General features: G+C 46.7%; 1 protein-coding gene across 3 annotated transcripts in view; it reads right to left on the bottom strand.

Annotated features, from left to right (window-relative positions):
• Positions 1–15,934, bottom strand: part of PAXBP1 (PAX3 and PAX7 binding protein 1) — a 503,587-nt gene that overhangs the window by 275,808 nt on the left and 211,845 nt on the right. The window lies entirely within an intron of this gene.

The raw sequence follows: 15,934 nt of genomic DNA, 5'->3' as shown, positions 1-15,934 counted from the left end.
TGCTCCCACCCACAGCCCAGACCACGGTACGGATTTGCACTAAAACTTTGTGGAGAGCAGTTGTCTGATCCCATAGGCATGTTTCATTTTTGCCTCAAATCCACCCGAAATCCACCCATCGACTGGTTTTAAATATGGTCAAAATACAGTTCGTCTGAACTGATCACATATGCACAGGGCAAGGGCAGGCATTAGGGTCCCGGCAGGGCAATTTACAGTTGCGGACTTGCAAAGGGTATGAATTTTAGAAACTGAACTAGCCAAACAGTCAATCTGATTGAAAAACGTTTCCAGGCACTAAACCAATCATTGTTTTTTGTATATATTTGACGGATACTACAGACGCTGTGCTGCAGACATTTTGGAAGGGGGTATTTGAAGCCCCACTAACCTCTCTAGAATGGGCTACATGGATGAATAGGCCATACACCCCTGGAGCGTCTCACCATAATTAAGATTTGGTGTGTGGGAACCACTAGGTGAACAAACCCGGCTCAAACTAACAAACCGTGTATCCGAGGCTAATGGTAACTCTTTGACCCACCGTAGCCATGGAACTCCAGGCCATGGTCAAAAGGCCATGCACCAAGCAAACAAAGCACTGGGCCTGGCAATAGCATAACTCGTGCTCATTTCCAGATGGCTGACCGAGTCCGCAGAGATCGTGTTAGCCTGCTGACAAGATGACCTGCAGGTCTATGCCCCAGGCAAAGTGGCCACTGGTGTTGCAGCCACAAAGTCCTTTTTCACTGACTGTGATGTGTGTGTGTTAGGCAAGATTTGGAGCAGTGCCCTTTGGGTGCACTAGAACCACCTTAACCTCCAGGCAATAGGAACCCAACCGTTGGTAAAAGTCTGTAATAGACAGGTTGGTAGCGTGTTGAGCAGCCAGGCTCATCTCAAGAGGGGTCAATGTGAGCTGTAGGGGAGTTAGATATTCACAGTGACAAGTATTCACATAAACTCTTACAGGTTTGACTAAACTATTTTTTATTTTAACAGTCAGAGTAAGCCTTCTTCAGAAGGGGCAATAGAATAGTAAAACACAAATACACTCCAAAATACACTTAGTTTCTCTAAATCAGCAAGTACCCATTTGGGATGGCACACACTCTTCCCACACCCCCAGGTGACTTAAAAAGCTAGGAAACTGTGGACATTAATATATTAATGTTGCATTAAGAGCATTACTCAGACGTATGTCAAAGAAAAGGGTAGTTAGAATAAAACAAGAGATCACACAAATATTCTAAAGCAGGCGAGAACCTTTGAACCCCCCCAATGCAGAGCAAGTTAACCCTTTCCTATAAGGAGGGTCAAAAACACAATCAGGAGAGAAGAGTCATTCAGGGAGCCAGGCTAGGCCAAAGTCAATTGGGCAAAAGTCTAGGTGAGCTGAAGCACTTCTTAGGAGGTAGGTAAAAGTCTTGCAATGTTTTAGAAGTCTGTAAAAAATAAGAAAGGTAGGGCCACAAGTTGTTAAAGCTTGTGAGGTAAAGAAGCTGTTAGCAACTACAGAAGCAACCAAGACAAGTCTCAGGCAGCGATCAATTAAGGCTACACAAGAGGTAAGCTCTCTTAGACTGTATGTTAGGGAGAATTCTCATAAATGTGCTAATTCCCTTCACCTTAGAGACCCCCAGCAACTTTGCTGGATTTTGAGGACTTGACTATTTTACCTGGAAAAATTGTGAGCTTTTTCCCCACTCTCTCATGTGTTTTGATGTGCGTTTTACTCTTGTGTTCTTTGATTATGGAGTGGTCTAAAACTCCATAGGCATCTTTTCATTTGTGTCACACAGCACCTTCAGTGCAGTGGCACAGGGAAGCCTTTTAGGCTGTCCCAAGGTTTAAATACCTTCTCTGGGATAAACTACTGTTTCCCAGAGAAAGGAAAGTGAAGTGAAATTGACTTTAGTCTTTTCAAATTCCTAGACCCAGCACACCCTATCTTACAAGTGCTGGAGGGGTTACCTAGTACCCCCCCCCCCCCCATGTCTAGAAAATCATGTAGCAGTCAAATGCTACCCTTTCATCTCGAAATGGCTGGTGGCAGTGGTTTCATAACGAACTACCATGATTTTTCCGGTAGCGTTAAATCCCGGGAGCCATGTTTTTCAATTTGGTGTCTGAGCCCCCTTTTTTGTTTAAACGGGTCCTGGTGGTCTTTTTGCGGCATTTCTTTTTGGAAAAGTCCTTCTAGTGTTTGTCTCTGCGCGCCAAACCAGGTTTGATCCCTTTGTTTGGACACCTTTGGCGGGCTTCAGGACTGAAGACCGCCTCTGGTGCCCGAGTGACTGGGGTGGGAAGGAAGTGAGAAGTGCCCACAACTCCCTGTGCTTAGTCTCCTAGGAGACTCTAATGCACTCTGGTGTGATTGGCTGGCTGACTGTCCGCAAGGAAAGAGTCTTTGCCAAAGTTCTCAGAAGTAGGTTTCTAAAGGAAAGATGCATATGTTGTGTCACAAGCTGACTAGTCCTGCAAGTTGCCAAAGTTTCAAGCACTTTCGCAGTGAGAGGCAAGTTCTCGCGGTCAGGTTTTCACAGTACCTTACAATGAAGAAAAAGATGCAGCTGAAGATGTCTGTTCCTGGCAGTTCCTGCAGATCTCGCTGTTCCTGCACCTTAGTCGTGGGGACAAGAGGGAGGATGTCGGGGGACTTCTGAACTGGGACTGGTCAAAAAGCTGTCAAAAGCAAATCTTCAATTCCGGTAGCTGTCGTCAGGCACACAAACAGGTGTCTACTCCCTGGCTATTCGGTTTCCTGCAACACATTGAGGAAAATAAAACCCGCTCTGAGAATGGTGTCCAGGTGGCTTACTAGTTGATTGGTCCCACAAGGGAGAAGTCGTCCTTGAAGGGCTGCTCTGACGAGATTAACTTGGCGATTCTGACCAGCAGCAGGGCTGCACCGGGCAAACCAACGGTCCAGGACTTGCAGCAGCTGTCCTCTTCCAGCTCGTCTTCGGTTCTATCGTTCCAGTGGTCGACTGCCTTCCAGTCCAAGAGACTCGCCTTTTAAACAGTTTTCTCCCATTCATTCCAGCCTAGCTGCCACTCACCCAGTAGGGTGGCTCTCCTTGCCAGACAGTCAGCCAGCCAATCACACCAGAGTGCATTTGGGTCTGCTAGGAGACTAAGCACAGGGTCAGGCACCTCCCTCACTTTCTGCCCACCCCAGACACTCGGGCGCCAGATGCGGTCTTCAGTCCTGAAGCTCGCCAAAGGCGTAGGAACAAAGGGACCAAACCTGGTTTGGTGCACAGACAAACTCTAGAAGGACCTTTCCAACAAGAAATGGCAAAAAAAGACAACGGGACCTGTTTAAATAAAGGGTAAATAAAGGGAGCTCAGACGACATCTTGAAAAACATGGCTCCTGCGATTTTTAGCTACCGGTGTTCGCGGTCGGGGAAAAATCATGGTAGTTCGTTGTACAACCACTGCCACCAGCCATTTCGATAAGTAAGGGTAGCATATGACTGCTACATGAGTTTCTAGACATAGGGGATACTAGGTAAACCCTCCAGAACTATTGTAGATAGTGTGTGTGCTGGGTCTAGGAATTTAAAAAGCCTGGTAAAGTCAATTTAACTTTACATTCTCTGGGAAACAGTAGTTTATCCCAGAGAAGGTGTTTAAACCTTGGGACAGTCTAAAAGGCTTCCCTGTGTCACTGACTGAGGCTGCTATGTGAAACGCATGAAAAGATGATGCCCATGAGTTGTCTAAAACTCCATAATCAAAGAACACAAGAGTAAAACACACATCAAAATACATGGGAGAGTGGGAATAAAGGCTCACTTTCTCCAGGTAAAATAATCAAGTCCTCAAAATCCAGCAAAGTTGCTGGGGGTCTCTAAGGTGAAGGGAATTAGCACATTTATGAGAATTCTCCCCAACATTCAGAATCTGATATTGTGAAGTAGTGAAGTATATTTGTGTGATATAGATTGCCTCCTTCTAGTGAATGTTTTCTAACTGACTATGAAATAAATTAATAAGTGTTTTACCAAGAAACCTGGAGTAGAAGAGTCTATTTGAATACTTGTAATTATAGACCTCTGTGTAACACCCTTACAGCTCACATTCCCTCTTGAGATAAGCCTGACTGCTCAGAAGCGTTACCACAAAACTGTAATACAGACGTATACCAAAGGTTGGTTTTGCTTAAACCTGTAGTCCTAGTTGTGTGTAGTGGTCCGAAAGGGTACTGCATACAAACTTTGCCTAACACTGTACAGTACCTTTGTTTAGAAGAAATTGTTCCAGCTGGCTTCTGTCCCTGTGCAGCTCTGCAGATCCGGTGTTCCTGTGCCTCAGTCGTGGGGACAAGAGGGACGACATCTGAACTCCTCCTGCACTGCAATGGGACGATAAGCGAAAGAAAGAGACCAACTTCTATTCAGTGGCACTTCACGGTTTCAGAGTCTCACGTCTCAGCAAATAGCACCACCGCAGACTCTTGGCCGTCTAGTTTGGCTTTCCTTGCATCTGGGACCTAGCACTCTGTTGAGGTGGCTCAGGCTTGGTCAGTCCTTTTTCCTGGGAGTCCGGAGGATCTTCCTGGAGCTCTTGGCCAACTTAAAAGCCACGCACACAATCCTGTGTTTCTCTACATGGCTCTTTGGTTCCAGCAGCAGCAGTGGAAATACAACCAGCTTCGAGAGATGTCCAGACGGGCTTACTTTGGAGTTAATTGGTCCCACCAACTCAAGGGTAGAAGTCGTCCTTTAGGGCGTCTCTAGTCAAGGCGAATTTTGGGAGCTTCAGCACAGCAGTAGGGCTTCACCGGGCAAACCAAAGGTCCAGGCGTTGCAGCAGGCGTCTCTTCCAAGTTCTTCTTTGGATTCCTTCCTCCAGTGGTCGACTGCCTTCCAAGCCAAAAAGCCTTGCCTTTTATGCAGGTTTCTCCCATTCATTCCAGCCTAGCTGTCAGTCACCCAGCCGGCCAATCACCCAAGAGTGCAATCCTGTCTCCTAGGAGGCTAAGCACAGGGAGTTTCGGGCACATCCCTCACTTCCTGCCCCTGCCAGACACCCTGGAGCCAGAGGCGGGCTTCACTCGTGAATCCCACCAAAGACAAAATGAACAAAGGGACCAAACCTGGTTTGGCGCACAGAGTAAATCTCAAGAAGGACCTTTCCACAAAGAAATGGAGAAAAAAGAAGACCAGGCCATTTAGAAAAAAATGGCACCCTCGGGTACTTAACTGCAGCTGCGAACATAACCCACGGTAAAGGCACACCACAGTAGTTAAGTAAACCCTTGCCACGAGCTATTCATCGAGGAAAGGGTAACATTAAAATTTTACATGAGAAACTAGACAAAAGGGGATATTAAGTAACTCCTCCAGCACCCTATTTTAAACTAGTGTGCTGGGTCTAGAAAGTTACAAATGTAAGTAAAGTCAATTTCACTTCACTGCTCTTGGAAACAGTTTATCCAAGAGAAAGTATTAAACGTGTCGGAAATCTGAAAGACTTCCCTGTGCCACTGCACTGTAGGTGCACTGTGACAATGTAAAGATGATGCCTATGGAGTTTGTCAGACTCCATACTTACAAAGAAAAAGTGTTACATCACATAAAAATACAAGAGAGGCGGGGGAAAAAAAGGGTCTCACTCTCTCCAGGTAAAATTAAAGTCCTAAAATCCAGCAAAGTTGCTGGGGGTCTCTAGGGTAGAGTGGAAATAGCACATTTTTGAGAATTCAAAATGTACAAACTTTTAAACAAAAAGGTAGGTTATGGTTAAAGCATATTACCAACGAAGTGTACATTTTTCGCCCCAAACCATGCACTGCTCATGACACCACACCGAGGGCATTCAACCTACCAGCGCCCTGAGATCATACAATGGTACATAAGGCGCTATATAAATGCAAAACATAACATGCAATCAATGACATACGTAGCCAGGAATCCTGCAGGATACAAAAAAACTAAAAGGAATTACAGGAAAATAGTATTATCACTGAAGGATTAATGACTACTTGAGGACCAATGTGAACCAAAACCTTATCTTTGCAGATAATTTTTTAAAGCTGAATTCCAATTTCAATTAGCATAATTTGAGAAGTCGCGAGCAGTTCATGGCAATGGATGAATGATTGTGTATTTAGAGATCGCATTCTTTTAAACCAAAATATTTTTCACTGAATGTTTAGGATTTGTAACCATCTACACTAATATGCAGTTGGTGCTCATTCCGCATAGCCAGTGGCCATGTACAATGGGCAACACCCAGGAACTGAAAAGGTTATATCATAATGGGCAACAACAATCACCTTTGAGACAGCTTAGCCTTGCAGTGAGCTGGACATTTGTTGGCTCCTTGACACATACCTAGACAGGCTCTGCACAATCAAACAGCTACAACCAAGTGAGGTTGTATGGGGCAGGGAGCACAGCCATTACTCTGCTACCACTGGCCCTCTCCGAATGTATTGTGAGGGTTAGCCAATGTACTGCACTAAGGTAGCCCTTGTGTTGCGCTTGGACCCTTTGAAGAATAGCCATAGTATTCACACTAAAAGAATCTGATGATAGCCGATATGTTGTGTCGTGAATGCCTTGAATCTAGATTTTTACTTTTTTTTTTTTTTTTTTTTAACACACATAGCAACCTTGAATCTGGGTGCATTTTAGCTACAGCAAAACGGCTAGCCAATGTACTGAAACGTTTTTTGAGGGCACCCAATATACCGAGCACAGATATTTTCAGGGTGGCCAATGTACTGAATCTAGATGAATTTTGGTGGTAAACAATGCATTGAATTTAGCTGAACGTGATGTTAACTGTCTCTAAAATATTCTGCAAACAGAACAAAATACACCATTCGTCTACCACAGCAAAACTTACCACCACCACAAACTACAACAAACTGCACAAACCACACAACACTGAAGAAACCAAGCCAGCAACACTCGAACCTCTGCACCTGCACACACTCACACCAAGCATCACATACAGACTACCAACAAAAACAAATAAACACACAGTGATATGATTACGATATGGCATTTGTTTACACAAGTGTTTCAAGGCAAGGCATGACTAAGTAGGGAAGGGGGAACAGAGGGAGGCCATAGACAACGATCTTACTAGGCCAAGTCACATTGCGATTGCGCAAAGTGCAGGGGACCCGGGAGGGGGAAAAGTACCAGGGGAAAGGGGATGGGGCAGTGCTGTATATGGGATCAAAACAATAAGAAGTGCGGTCAGCGGGTCCAAGGGTAAGTGCAGACAGCACGTGTCCAAAAGTGCAAGTAGGGGGACTGTAGGGTTACAGATACAAACCCAAGTGCAAGGGTTGCCGGGAGGCAGTGCGGGTGTGCAACTGGGTGGGCGGGGACCTGGGCCCGAAATCAGAGGGTAGTCAGGTGACCAGTGCAGTATCAGAAGGGGAAGGAAGAGAGCAGGCAGAAGCAAAGAGGACGGTCTTGAGGTGCTTGCGGAACGGCAGATGGTTCTCCTCAAGTTTCACAGAGGCTGGGACGCTGTTCCAGAGGGAGGCCCCAACCAAAGAAAGAGGTATACCACCAACTCATTGCTTTGAGAAGCAAATGACCCGAAGGGAGTTGGAGGAGGGAAGCACTTGAATAGGAAGGTATTTGCGAAGAGAGAGTTGGAGGTATTGAGGACCCAGGCCCCAGAAGGCCTTGTGAACAATGCAGAGGGGCTTGAACTTAATCCTTGCAGCCACTTGGAGCTAATGCAGAGATTGCAGCGCTGGAGAGATACGATCCCCGAGTTTGAGGCTAAGGACAAGTCTCGCAGTCCTGTTCTGGATGAGATGCAGAGGTCGGAGAGTAGGAGCAGGCAGATTTAGAAAGAGGCTGTTGCAGTAGTCCAGCCTAGAGAGAACCAGAGGTCTAGAGACAGTGAGCTTCTGGGGGAAGGAGAGGAAAAGAAGAATACCTCTGAGGAGGTGTAGATGGTAGTTTGACTTCTTAGAGACGTCAGAGATGTGAGGAGAAAATGAGTGTGGAGTCGAAGATGACCACGAGGTTATTAGCCTCACAGGTGGGAGCAGGAAGAGGGCAAAGGGAGGCTGGCGAGAGTGACAGGAAAGGAGGGTGCAGGTGTGCCGATGAGGAGATTCTCAGTCTTACTGACATTAAGGCAGAGATTGTTGGCGGCACACCACTCCTTGACAGCAGACAGAGATGAAAGAAGGAGAAGATGTGGCAGAGGGGAAGCCTGTAACAAGCAGTGTCATCCACATAGCACTGAAAGTTGGAGCAGTGAGCGGCAATGCGATGGGTGAGAGGTGCCAGGTATTGGTTGAAGAGTCAGGGAGAGAGGTTAGACCCCTGGGGAACACCACAGATAGAGTGAAATAGAAGAAAGGAAGGACCCAAGTTGGACCTGGGAGGGTCGATCAGAGAGTAACGAGGTCAGCCAGGCCAGGGCCTGATCGGTGATACCCAGGTTATCACAGACTATTGAGCAGGATGGCATGGTTGACCGTGTCAAAGGCAGAAGAGAGATGGAGTAAGATGAGGACAGAGGGGAGATTAGAATCAAGGTTAGAGAGCAGGTCTTCACGGATGTTCAGGAGACAGTTTGTGCTTCTGGCTGCTCTGAAGCCAGACTGATGGTCATGGAGGCAACCAACTGATTCAGTGTGAAGATTAAGCTGGGAGATAACCAGCTTTCCCAGGAGTTTGCCCAGGAAAAGTGTGACGAGATTGGGCGATAGTTACCCGGGCAGGAGGGGTCAGTTGAGGGTTTCTTGAGAAGAGGGTGCACAGGAGTGCTTCGGGGGGCAAGGGAAGGCTCCTGTGGCGAAGGAATGGTTGCAGAAGTCAGCCAGGGCAGGAGTGAGGTGTCAATTTGGTCCTTGATGGTTTTGGAAGAACACGGAAGAACGGGTTTTGATGACTTTCATAGATCGGTCTTGTCTAGAAACCTCGTCAGGAGAGAACAGAGGAAATTAAGAGAAAGATGGAAGAGAGGTGGCCAAAGGGGGGGCGGAGGTAGAGTAGAGGGAGGAGAGGACGAGAGGGTGGACAGGATGTCCTGGGCTTTAGAGAATAAATGAGAAGCCAGGGACGTGCAGAGGACCTGGGAGGGGACAGGAGAGGTAGAGACTGCAGCAGGATTGGCCAGCTCCTTTGCCGATTTTAAAGAGTTTGGCCGAGTTGTTAGATATTGGCTCTCAGTGCGGACAGAGAGCTGGCATTGCCTTTGGAGCAGGAGGCAGGCCAGTTTGTCAGAGGATGCACAAGAAGCTAGCCATTTCCTCTCAGCCACTCTGCACGTGCGTTGAAGGGTGACTAGGTCAGAGTCATACTAGAGTTGCACTTGGCTTTGGGCTTCAAGCGGATCCTCATGATAGGGGCAAGAACATAAAGAGTATCAGAGATAGACGAATGGAGCATGGAAAGGGCTGTGTCAGGATGCAAGTCAGCCAGAGGAGGAGTAGGAGGGGTAGAGAAAGTGGCGGCAAATGCCTCAAATGACACGCCTCATGGGTCGGATGACAGAGAAGGTAGGTGGCAATGTTGGAATTGGCTTGGCCGGAGGGGTAGAGAGGGAGAGATGGGAGGAAAAGAGAAAGTGATCACTCCAGGAGGAGGAGTGGTCAGGGGGATGTCTGAGGAGATCAGAACATCCAGAGTGTGCCCTGCAGAGTGAGTCGGGCCAGAGGGGAGAATGGAAAGAGGGTATCTTTACAAAACAGTGTTTCTTTGGACCATAGGTATGCTACAATTTAGCATACATATGGTTGAGGCCAGGAGGGAGGAGGAGAGGTCCGCCCACTCAGAGAGGAAAGAGGTAATCTAACCAGATGGCCGATAGACAGTAGCCATGGCAACGGAGTTGCCAGGAGAGAGAGAGAGAGGGAGCCTGCAGACAAGGCATTAGAGAGGAGTATGCATGCATAGGAATGACAGAGCAACATGATGGTGACCTCCCTCCCCCCTCCCCCCCCCCCGGATGAAGCTACCAACAGCAGATCAAAGCTCTTGCACTTTCCCTCTCAACCCTGTTAGAGCAGTGTTTCTAAGGTCCACCCAGGGGCTTTATAAAATTATACCTTAAGCAATACAAAACCTCCAACTCTTAGCATAAGGTGGTACCACTGAGGTAATGATAGCAATGATAGAGCAGCTAAGCTTATCTTAGAGAGAGGCCTGTAGATGGGTACAAATAAATTGCAGCATACATATGGTCCAAAGAAACATTGATGCATTGTAAAGAATGTTTATTTTATATATACACAGGCACAAATTCTTTAGAAAGATAAGTACTATTATCATTCATAAACAATTCTAAAAACCAACGCAATACTTCTGGTCTGCAAACCAAAGTATAAACCTTAGTATTAACCGCAGTTAAAGGCGAGTAAAACCTAGATATGTTATTGTGCATTTATACAGTGCCTTATTTACCATTGGTATGATCTCAAAACGCTGTGGGCTGAACGCCCTCTGGGACAGTGGTGGGAGTAGGGTAGTAAATAGTGCTTGTGTGTACTCAGTATGTGTGCAGCCAGTGCAGCCTACGTGGTGAATAGCTGCATTCTAATGCTTAGTGTGGTGCACTGCAGTGGTTGAGGGGGTCAGTAGAAAATGTACAGCAAGGCCGTGGACCTCGGAGTCTGCATTCGGCCAGTGGTGGAGCTTGTATATGAGAATGTGCGCAGCTAGGCCAATTTGTTTTGTGGGATATAGTTGCGTTCTAAAGACTGTTGAGGTATTCATGGAGGTGTGTAGGTATGTGTGCAGCTAGGCCAAAATTCATCGAGGGGTATAGCTGCAGTCTTGTTTGTTGGTCTAGAGGCGAGAGATCACATATTGGTATGCGCAAGTGTCTGTGCGGATTGGTGGGAGAAGTCCATTTCAGATTACTTTCCAGTGCCCACTGAGCTGACCGTATCTATTCTAGAGGTTCGGAGCATTGGTTCGCCAAGAGATTCTCAGTCTAGCGCAAAGTTTGTTCCGATTACCAGGCTTGAGTTAGTCTTTCCCTGCTTGCCAGTGTCAGTGTTGTTGCCCTAATCTTTATTGGGTTAAGCAAATTGCAGGTCTATGGTCGTCCCTGCGTATAGTTGAGTCTGCCATTGTTTATTGGAATATACCTTCTCATTGTACAGTTACATCCGGTTCTGTTCTATTGGACTTACGAGTCCTAGCTAGATTTGATAACTGGTGTTCAGTGGACCCAGGGACCATCAACAGCCACTATGGTCATCCCTGTGTCTTGTTGGGTATGTAGATTGCTTATAGGATGACACCTTCTCAGTGTGCATTTACTTCAGTTCTGTTCTATCGGACATACAAGTACATCCTAGGTATGAAGACCAGTATTCAGTAAGCCCGAAGGTCAAGCAACAGATCAGGTTGTGATGCAAGTGTTAATGTTAATGGACAATTGTACCGCGCACTATCACCACCGAAGTGGTCCCCTGGCGGCTCTGAAAAGGGGAGGAGAGGGGGTGGGTTAGTGGGAATAAGCTGCAAAAGTGCAAGAGAGCAGTGATGTGCTGTTGGCAGCCTCAGCCCGGTGGGTCCGTTGGCTGGGCTTGGGGTGTTTTATGGTCCGTAGTCGTCGTGTTCTGTTGTGCAAGTCTATGTGTGGTTTGTTTTGTTGTTGCATTGTTGTGAAGTTTGTGCGGATTGCTGCGTTTTAGGCTTGTGGTTGTGTTTGGTTATAGTTTGAGAGGTGTATGCAGAGAGATGGAATTGTTAGTTGGTTGGTTAGTTGCCATTGCTGTCCTTGCAATTGTGGGATTCCATCTAGGTGCGGCACATTCTAACAGTCACATTTCCATCTAGATGCCGCGCAAGCTAAAATTCAGAATTCCATACTAGTGTGGCACATGCTAACAGTCACGTTTCTGTCTAGATGCGACGCAAGCTAAGATTCAGAATTCTAAGTGTGGTGCATGCTAAGAATCACATTTCTATCTAGATGCGACGCGAGCTAAAGTTCAGAATTACATACTAGTGTGGCACATGCTAACAGTCACTTTTCTATCTAGATGCGACGCAGGCTAGGTTTGGAATTCTAAGTGGGGTGCATGCTAAGAATCACACATGCTAACAATCACATTTCTGAAATTCCATCTAAGTGTGGCATATGCCAACAATCATTTCTATATAGATGCGACGCGGGCTAAGCTTGAGAATTCCATCGAAGTGTGGCATATGCTGACACTCACATTTCTGTCTAGATTTGGCGCAGACAAAACTTGAGAATTCATCTAAGTGTGGCATATGCTAACAGGCACATTTCTATCTAGATGCGACGCAAGCTAGAGTTCAGAATCCTGAGTGTGGTGCATGCTAATAATCACATATGCCAACAATCACATTTCTGTCTAGATTTGGCGCAGGCTAATCTTTGTGGTTCTCTCGGGGTATGGTACTGGTTAACATTATACTGCAGGCAGTATTTGCTGTCCAGCCATGAATAGGTTTAGGCTGGTGGTCACATATCTCTCTAATAACGCATGGTGTAGGTCTGTAGCAGTCTGGGCCATTGAAAGTTAAGTTAGAGTGGCAGGAGCTTTCTGGAGTAGAGTAATTGCCCTACCCCCCACCCATGCCAGCACTTACAGTTTTGTCAGTGTCTGGTGGCTTCATTGGCTTCCCCTGCTGACGCCTGCAGACATCTTGGAACCGCCAATGGGGGAGCCGCCCTTGTCCTTGGGCTCTTGGCCGCAGGGCTGCACGGGCAGAGGGCTGCCCTGGGAGGACCAGCGATAAAGGGCTCGGGCCCAATCGGAGCGGGGATGGGCGGGTCGGGAGGGAAGTAGGAACGGGAGACGTTGCAAGGGGATGCGGTCACACGAGGTCTGGAGACCCCGGTTTTTTAAAATAAAGCACATAATGAGGCAGCGCAGAGGTCAACACTCACCTGCTTCCAGGATAACGACTCAGGGGGGGGGGTGGTCAAGTAGAACACAGAAGGCCCAGAGGGTCTTCAGAGGGGCCTCCACTCACCTGCCTTGCACGATGGAAAGTGCAGGCAGGGGGGGGAGGCGGCGCAGGGCCTACGAAGCTCTGAGGCAGAGCCAATCACCGGAGGGGGGGGGGCTAGGGAGGCGGGAATAGGGGAAGAAAGCAAAGGGGAAGGGGAGCAGGGTACACGGGCCGAGGAGGGGGCTCAGGGGGTCAAGTGGAACACAGAAGGCCTGGAGGGTCTTCAGAGGGGCCTCCACTCACCTGCCTTGCACGATGGAAAGACGAAAATAAAAACATTCCTGGGCCTTTTCCAAAGTGGTGTGTCTGAACTGGCAGTGTTATATGCATCAGGGGTTAGAGTTTTCCTGACCTGGTGTGCGTTGAGAGTATTGATTATAGGCGGCAGCACCTCGATGTCACTTGCAGGAGCTTGCCTCGCCTGATTCAGCATATTCCCTTGAGGTGTAACAGTCCATTACTGAAGCTTGGTTAAAAGTGCCAGTGGGCCCATTTTCCGGTCAATTGTGTACAGCGGGTGAGTGGTTTTTCCGGTCGTAGTTTATAGTTTGAATTGCTCAATTATATTGCATCACTGTCCCTCCCAATGGGAAACAGTGCTAGTGAGCTCATCTGATGGGAGAGCATAATGCATATCTGCAATCGAAGGGGGGTGCGGGGAGCACCCGTGCCACATGCCAGACCACCATATTGGAATTCACACAGAATTCCAATCACTTTAACAAACCTGCACTGAAAGTTGACTGAGGGGCACACTAGGTTTATGACCCCCCCCCCTTCCCCACTTCCACTGGTCCAGGACCACCCTTTCATAAGCATTTAGGTTCTTTTTTCAATGCAAAGATCGCACCCTCCCATATATATCATGACCCGAAGCACTGCTAGCATTCCATACTCACCAATCATTCGTACTTCACTGTGACATAGGCACGAATAGTACAGCATGCATTACATCAGTTTCGCACTCTCCTAAAAATACAATCCCACCCCACTAACACATGATTACACTAACAGGCATATGGGTAATCTTACACATCCCCAAACACCTAGTATACCATCCTCAGACTAGGCATAAAACGGTATACCGATATAAAGACCATGTTCAATGGCATTCTTATTTAATTACTGTTACTTTGTTTGAAACTGTTTACCGATTTTGTAAACCGTTGCAAACGAAATAACAGTAATTAAACAGGAATTGAGGCTGTGAACTCAAGCCTTCCTGTTAATAGATGTGCGGTATGTGCACAGTGTGCTGTGCACTGCAGTCTGATCACAATGCTCGGCGCGCATGGCCGTGGTCACAGGCAGGCCCTGGATTATGTTATCCCCGAGGCTGAGCCTGGGCGTGGAGTCTGCCTGTACTGCGTTGTCCCACACCACCAACGCACATTGCAAAAGGAGTCAAACTGTCAGAAACAGTTACACATGTAGATAGCAGCGCTCCATAGTGGCCAAAATGTGTCATTTCCTGTCCCACCAGTGTGCCCTGCCCACTGTCGGCCAGTATTTTTACACCTAAGTGGGAACTGGGGAGCCTGAGCAATCACGGCACGCTGCAGGCCCACTGATTGCAGGCAGAGATTTGAGTCACTCATGAGTCGCGACAGACCAGAAAGCTGATTGGCGGGTGCATCTGAGCATCATGTTAATAATTTTTGTGCGCCACACCGGCTTTGGAGCCCTGGATGAAGCACATAGCAAGGCATGTATGTCATTTTTCATGTACAACAAAGGTTACAGAAATAGAAAAAATGCTCCGATAGCATGAAGAATGTCTACAGCACTCCTCCACTCAAGACTCGTTTAACCTTCAGGCGACTGCCTGCCTGTAGGTCTTGCAAGCGGATCCTATTTATTCAGAGTAGATAAATACCTCATTTTACACAATTCGCAAAACTACAGTATAACTTGCGATTTGCATTTGAAAAAGTTTATTTCATACTGCATCTGCAGTCAAAATAAAATGAATACGTTTGTTTGGAAGAGTACGCCAAACCAAATGTGACTTGCAATTTCACCATAGTGCCCAAGAAAGGCGTGTCTGCGCCATTCGTGCATAGATCTGCTTAAATGGTGTTGGGCCCCTTTGGATATATTATAACTTCACCTAGAAAGATTATGGGCCTCATTCACCAAGCTTTTTTTTCCTATGTGATTGTGCCATTATGAAACGCTTCTGTGAATCAGGCCCCATCTGTCATGATCTACTTTGGCTCTCAGCAAGTTCACAACTGAATCCAGCAGACATTCTCACCTTCATAGCGATTTCCCTAATGTTTTGTGGAAAGGCCATCTCAAGCATTTCCACTCCGACACCAGTATTTCCCTTTGCTCGCCTGGATTATCTAAGAGAGTATGTGAATGCTTGCTGGTGTGGGTCCTATACTTATTAGGGTACACTGCTTGCAATCAATTGCAAGAGTGCAAAAATGCACATTACTAGGATCTGCTTTGTGCAATAAATAAACACCTTGTTTTAAACAATTAGCACTCATGTGCGATTTGTATTTGAAAATGTGTTATTGTAGTTTGAATTGTGTAAAACTAGGTGTTTATTTATTGCTCTAAGTAGATCATATTAATGCAGATTTTCGCATAACAGAACAGAAGGAGAAATGCTGATGGCAAGCATTGTGTTTCTTTTCAGGGAAAGTATAAAATTAAACCCGATTTATTTTTTTTACATTTATTTTAATCAGTTCATTGACTGCAGCCAGGCACAATGCTTTAGCAATCTCCTACCCCATCAGAATAAATGTTACTGTTTTACCCAGCACGTCCCATGTGCCATACGTTGATAGCCTTGCTTGCACTTGCAAACTGCAAAGTGCTGTGGTCTGTAGGGGGCCAGGACCTCCTACTTCTCTTACCGTTATATAAAACTTCTACAGAAGTTGTATAATTGTTTGCAACAATTGACAAATTGCACCGCCAGGATCCCTCTTTGTAAGTAGGAACAACTAAGGCAACTTCTTGGTGGCGCCTCTAGTTTTT

The sequence above is a fragment of the Ambystoma mexicanum genome, chromosome 7p (genome assembly GCF_040938575.1).
Source record: "Ambystoma mexicanum isolate Mex_15411 chromosome 7p, UKY_AmexF1_1, whole genome shotgun sequence".
In the NCBI taxonomy this organism is placed as follows: Eukaryota; Metazoa; Chordata; class Amphibia; order Caudata; family Ambystomatidae; genus Ambystoma; species Ambystoma mexicanum.
The sequence above is the reverse complement of the archived record's forward strand: the minus strand, read 5'-3'. Positions and strand labels throughout refer to the sequence as shown.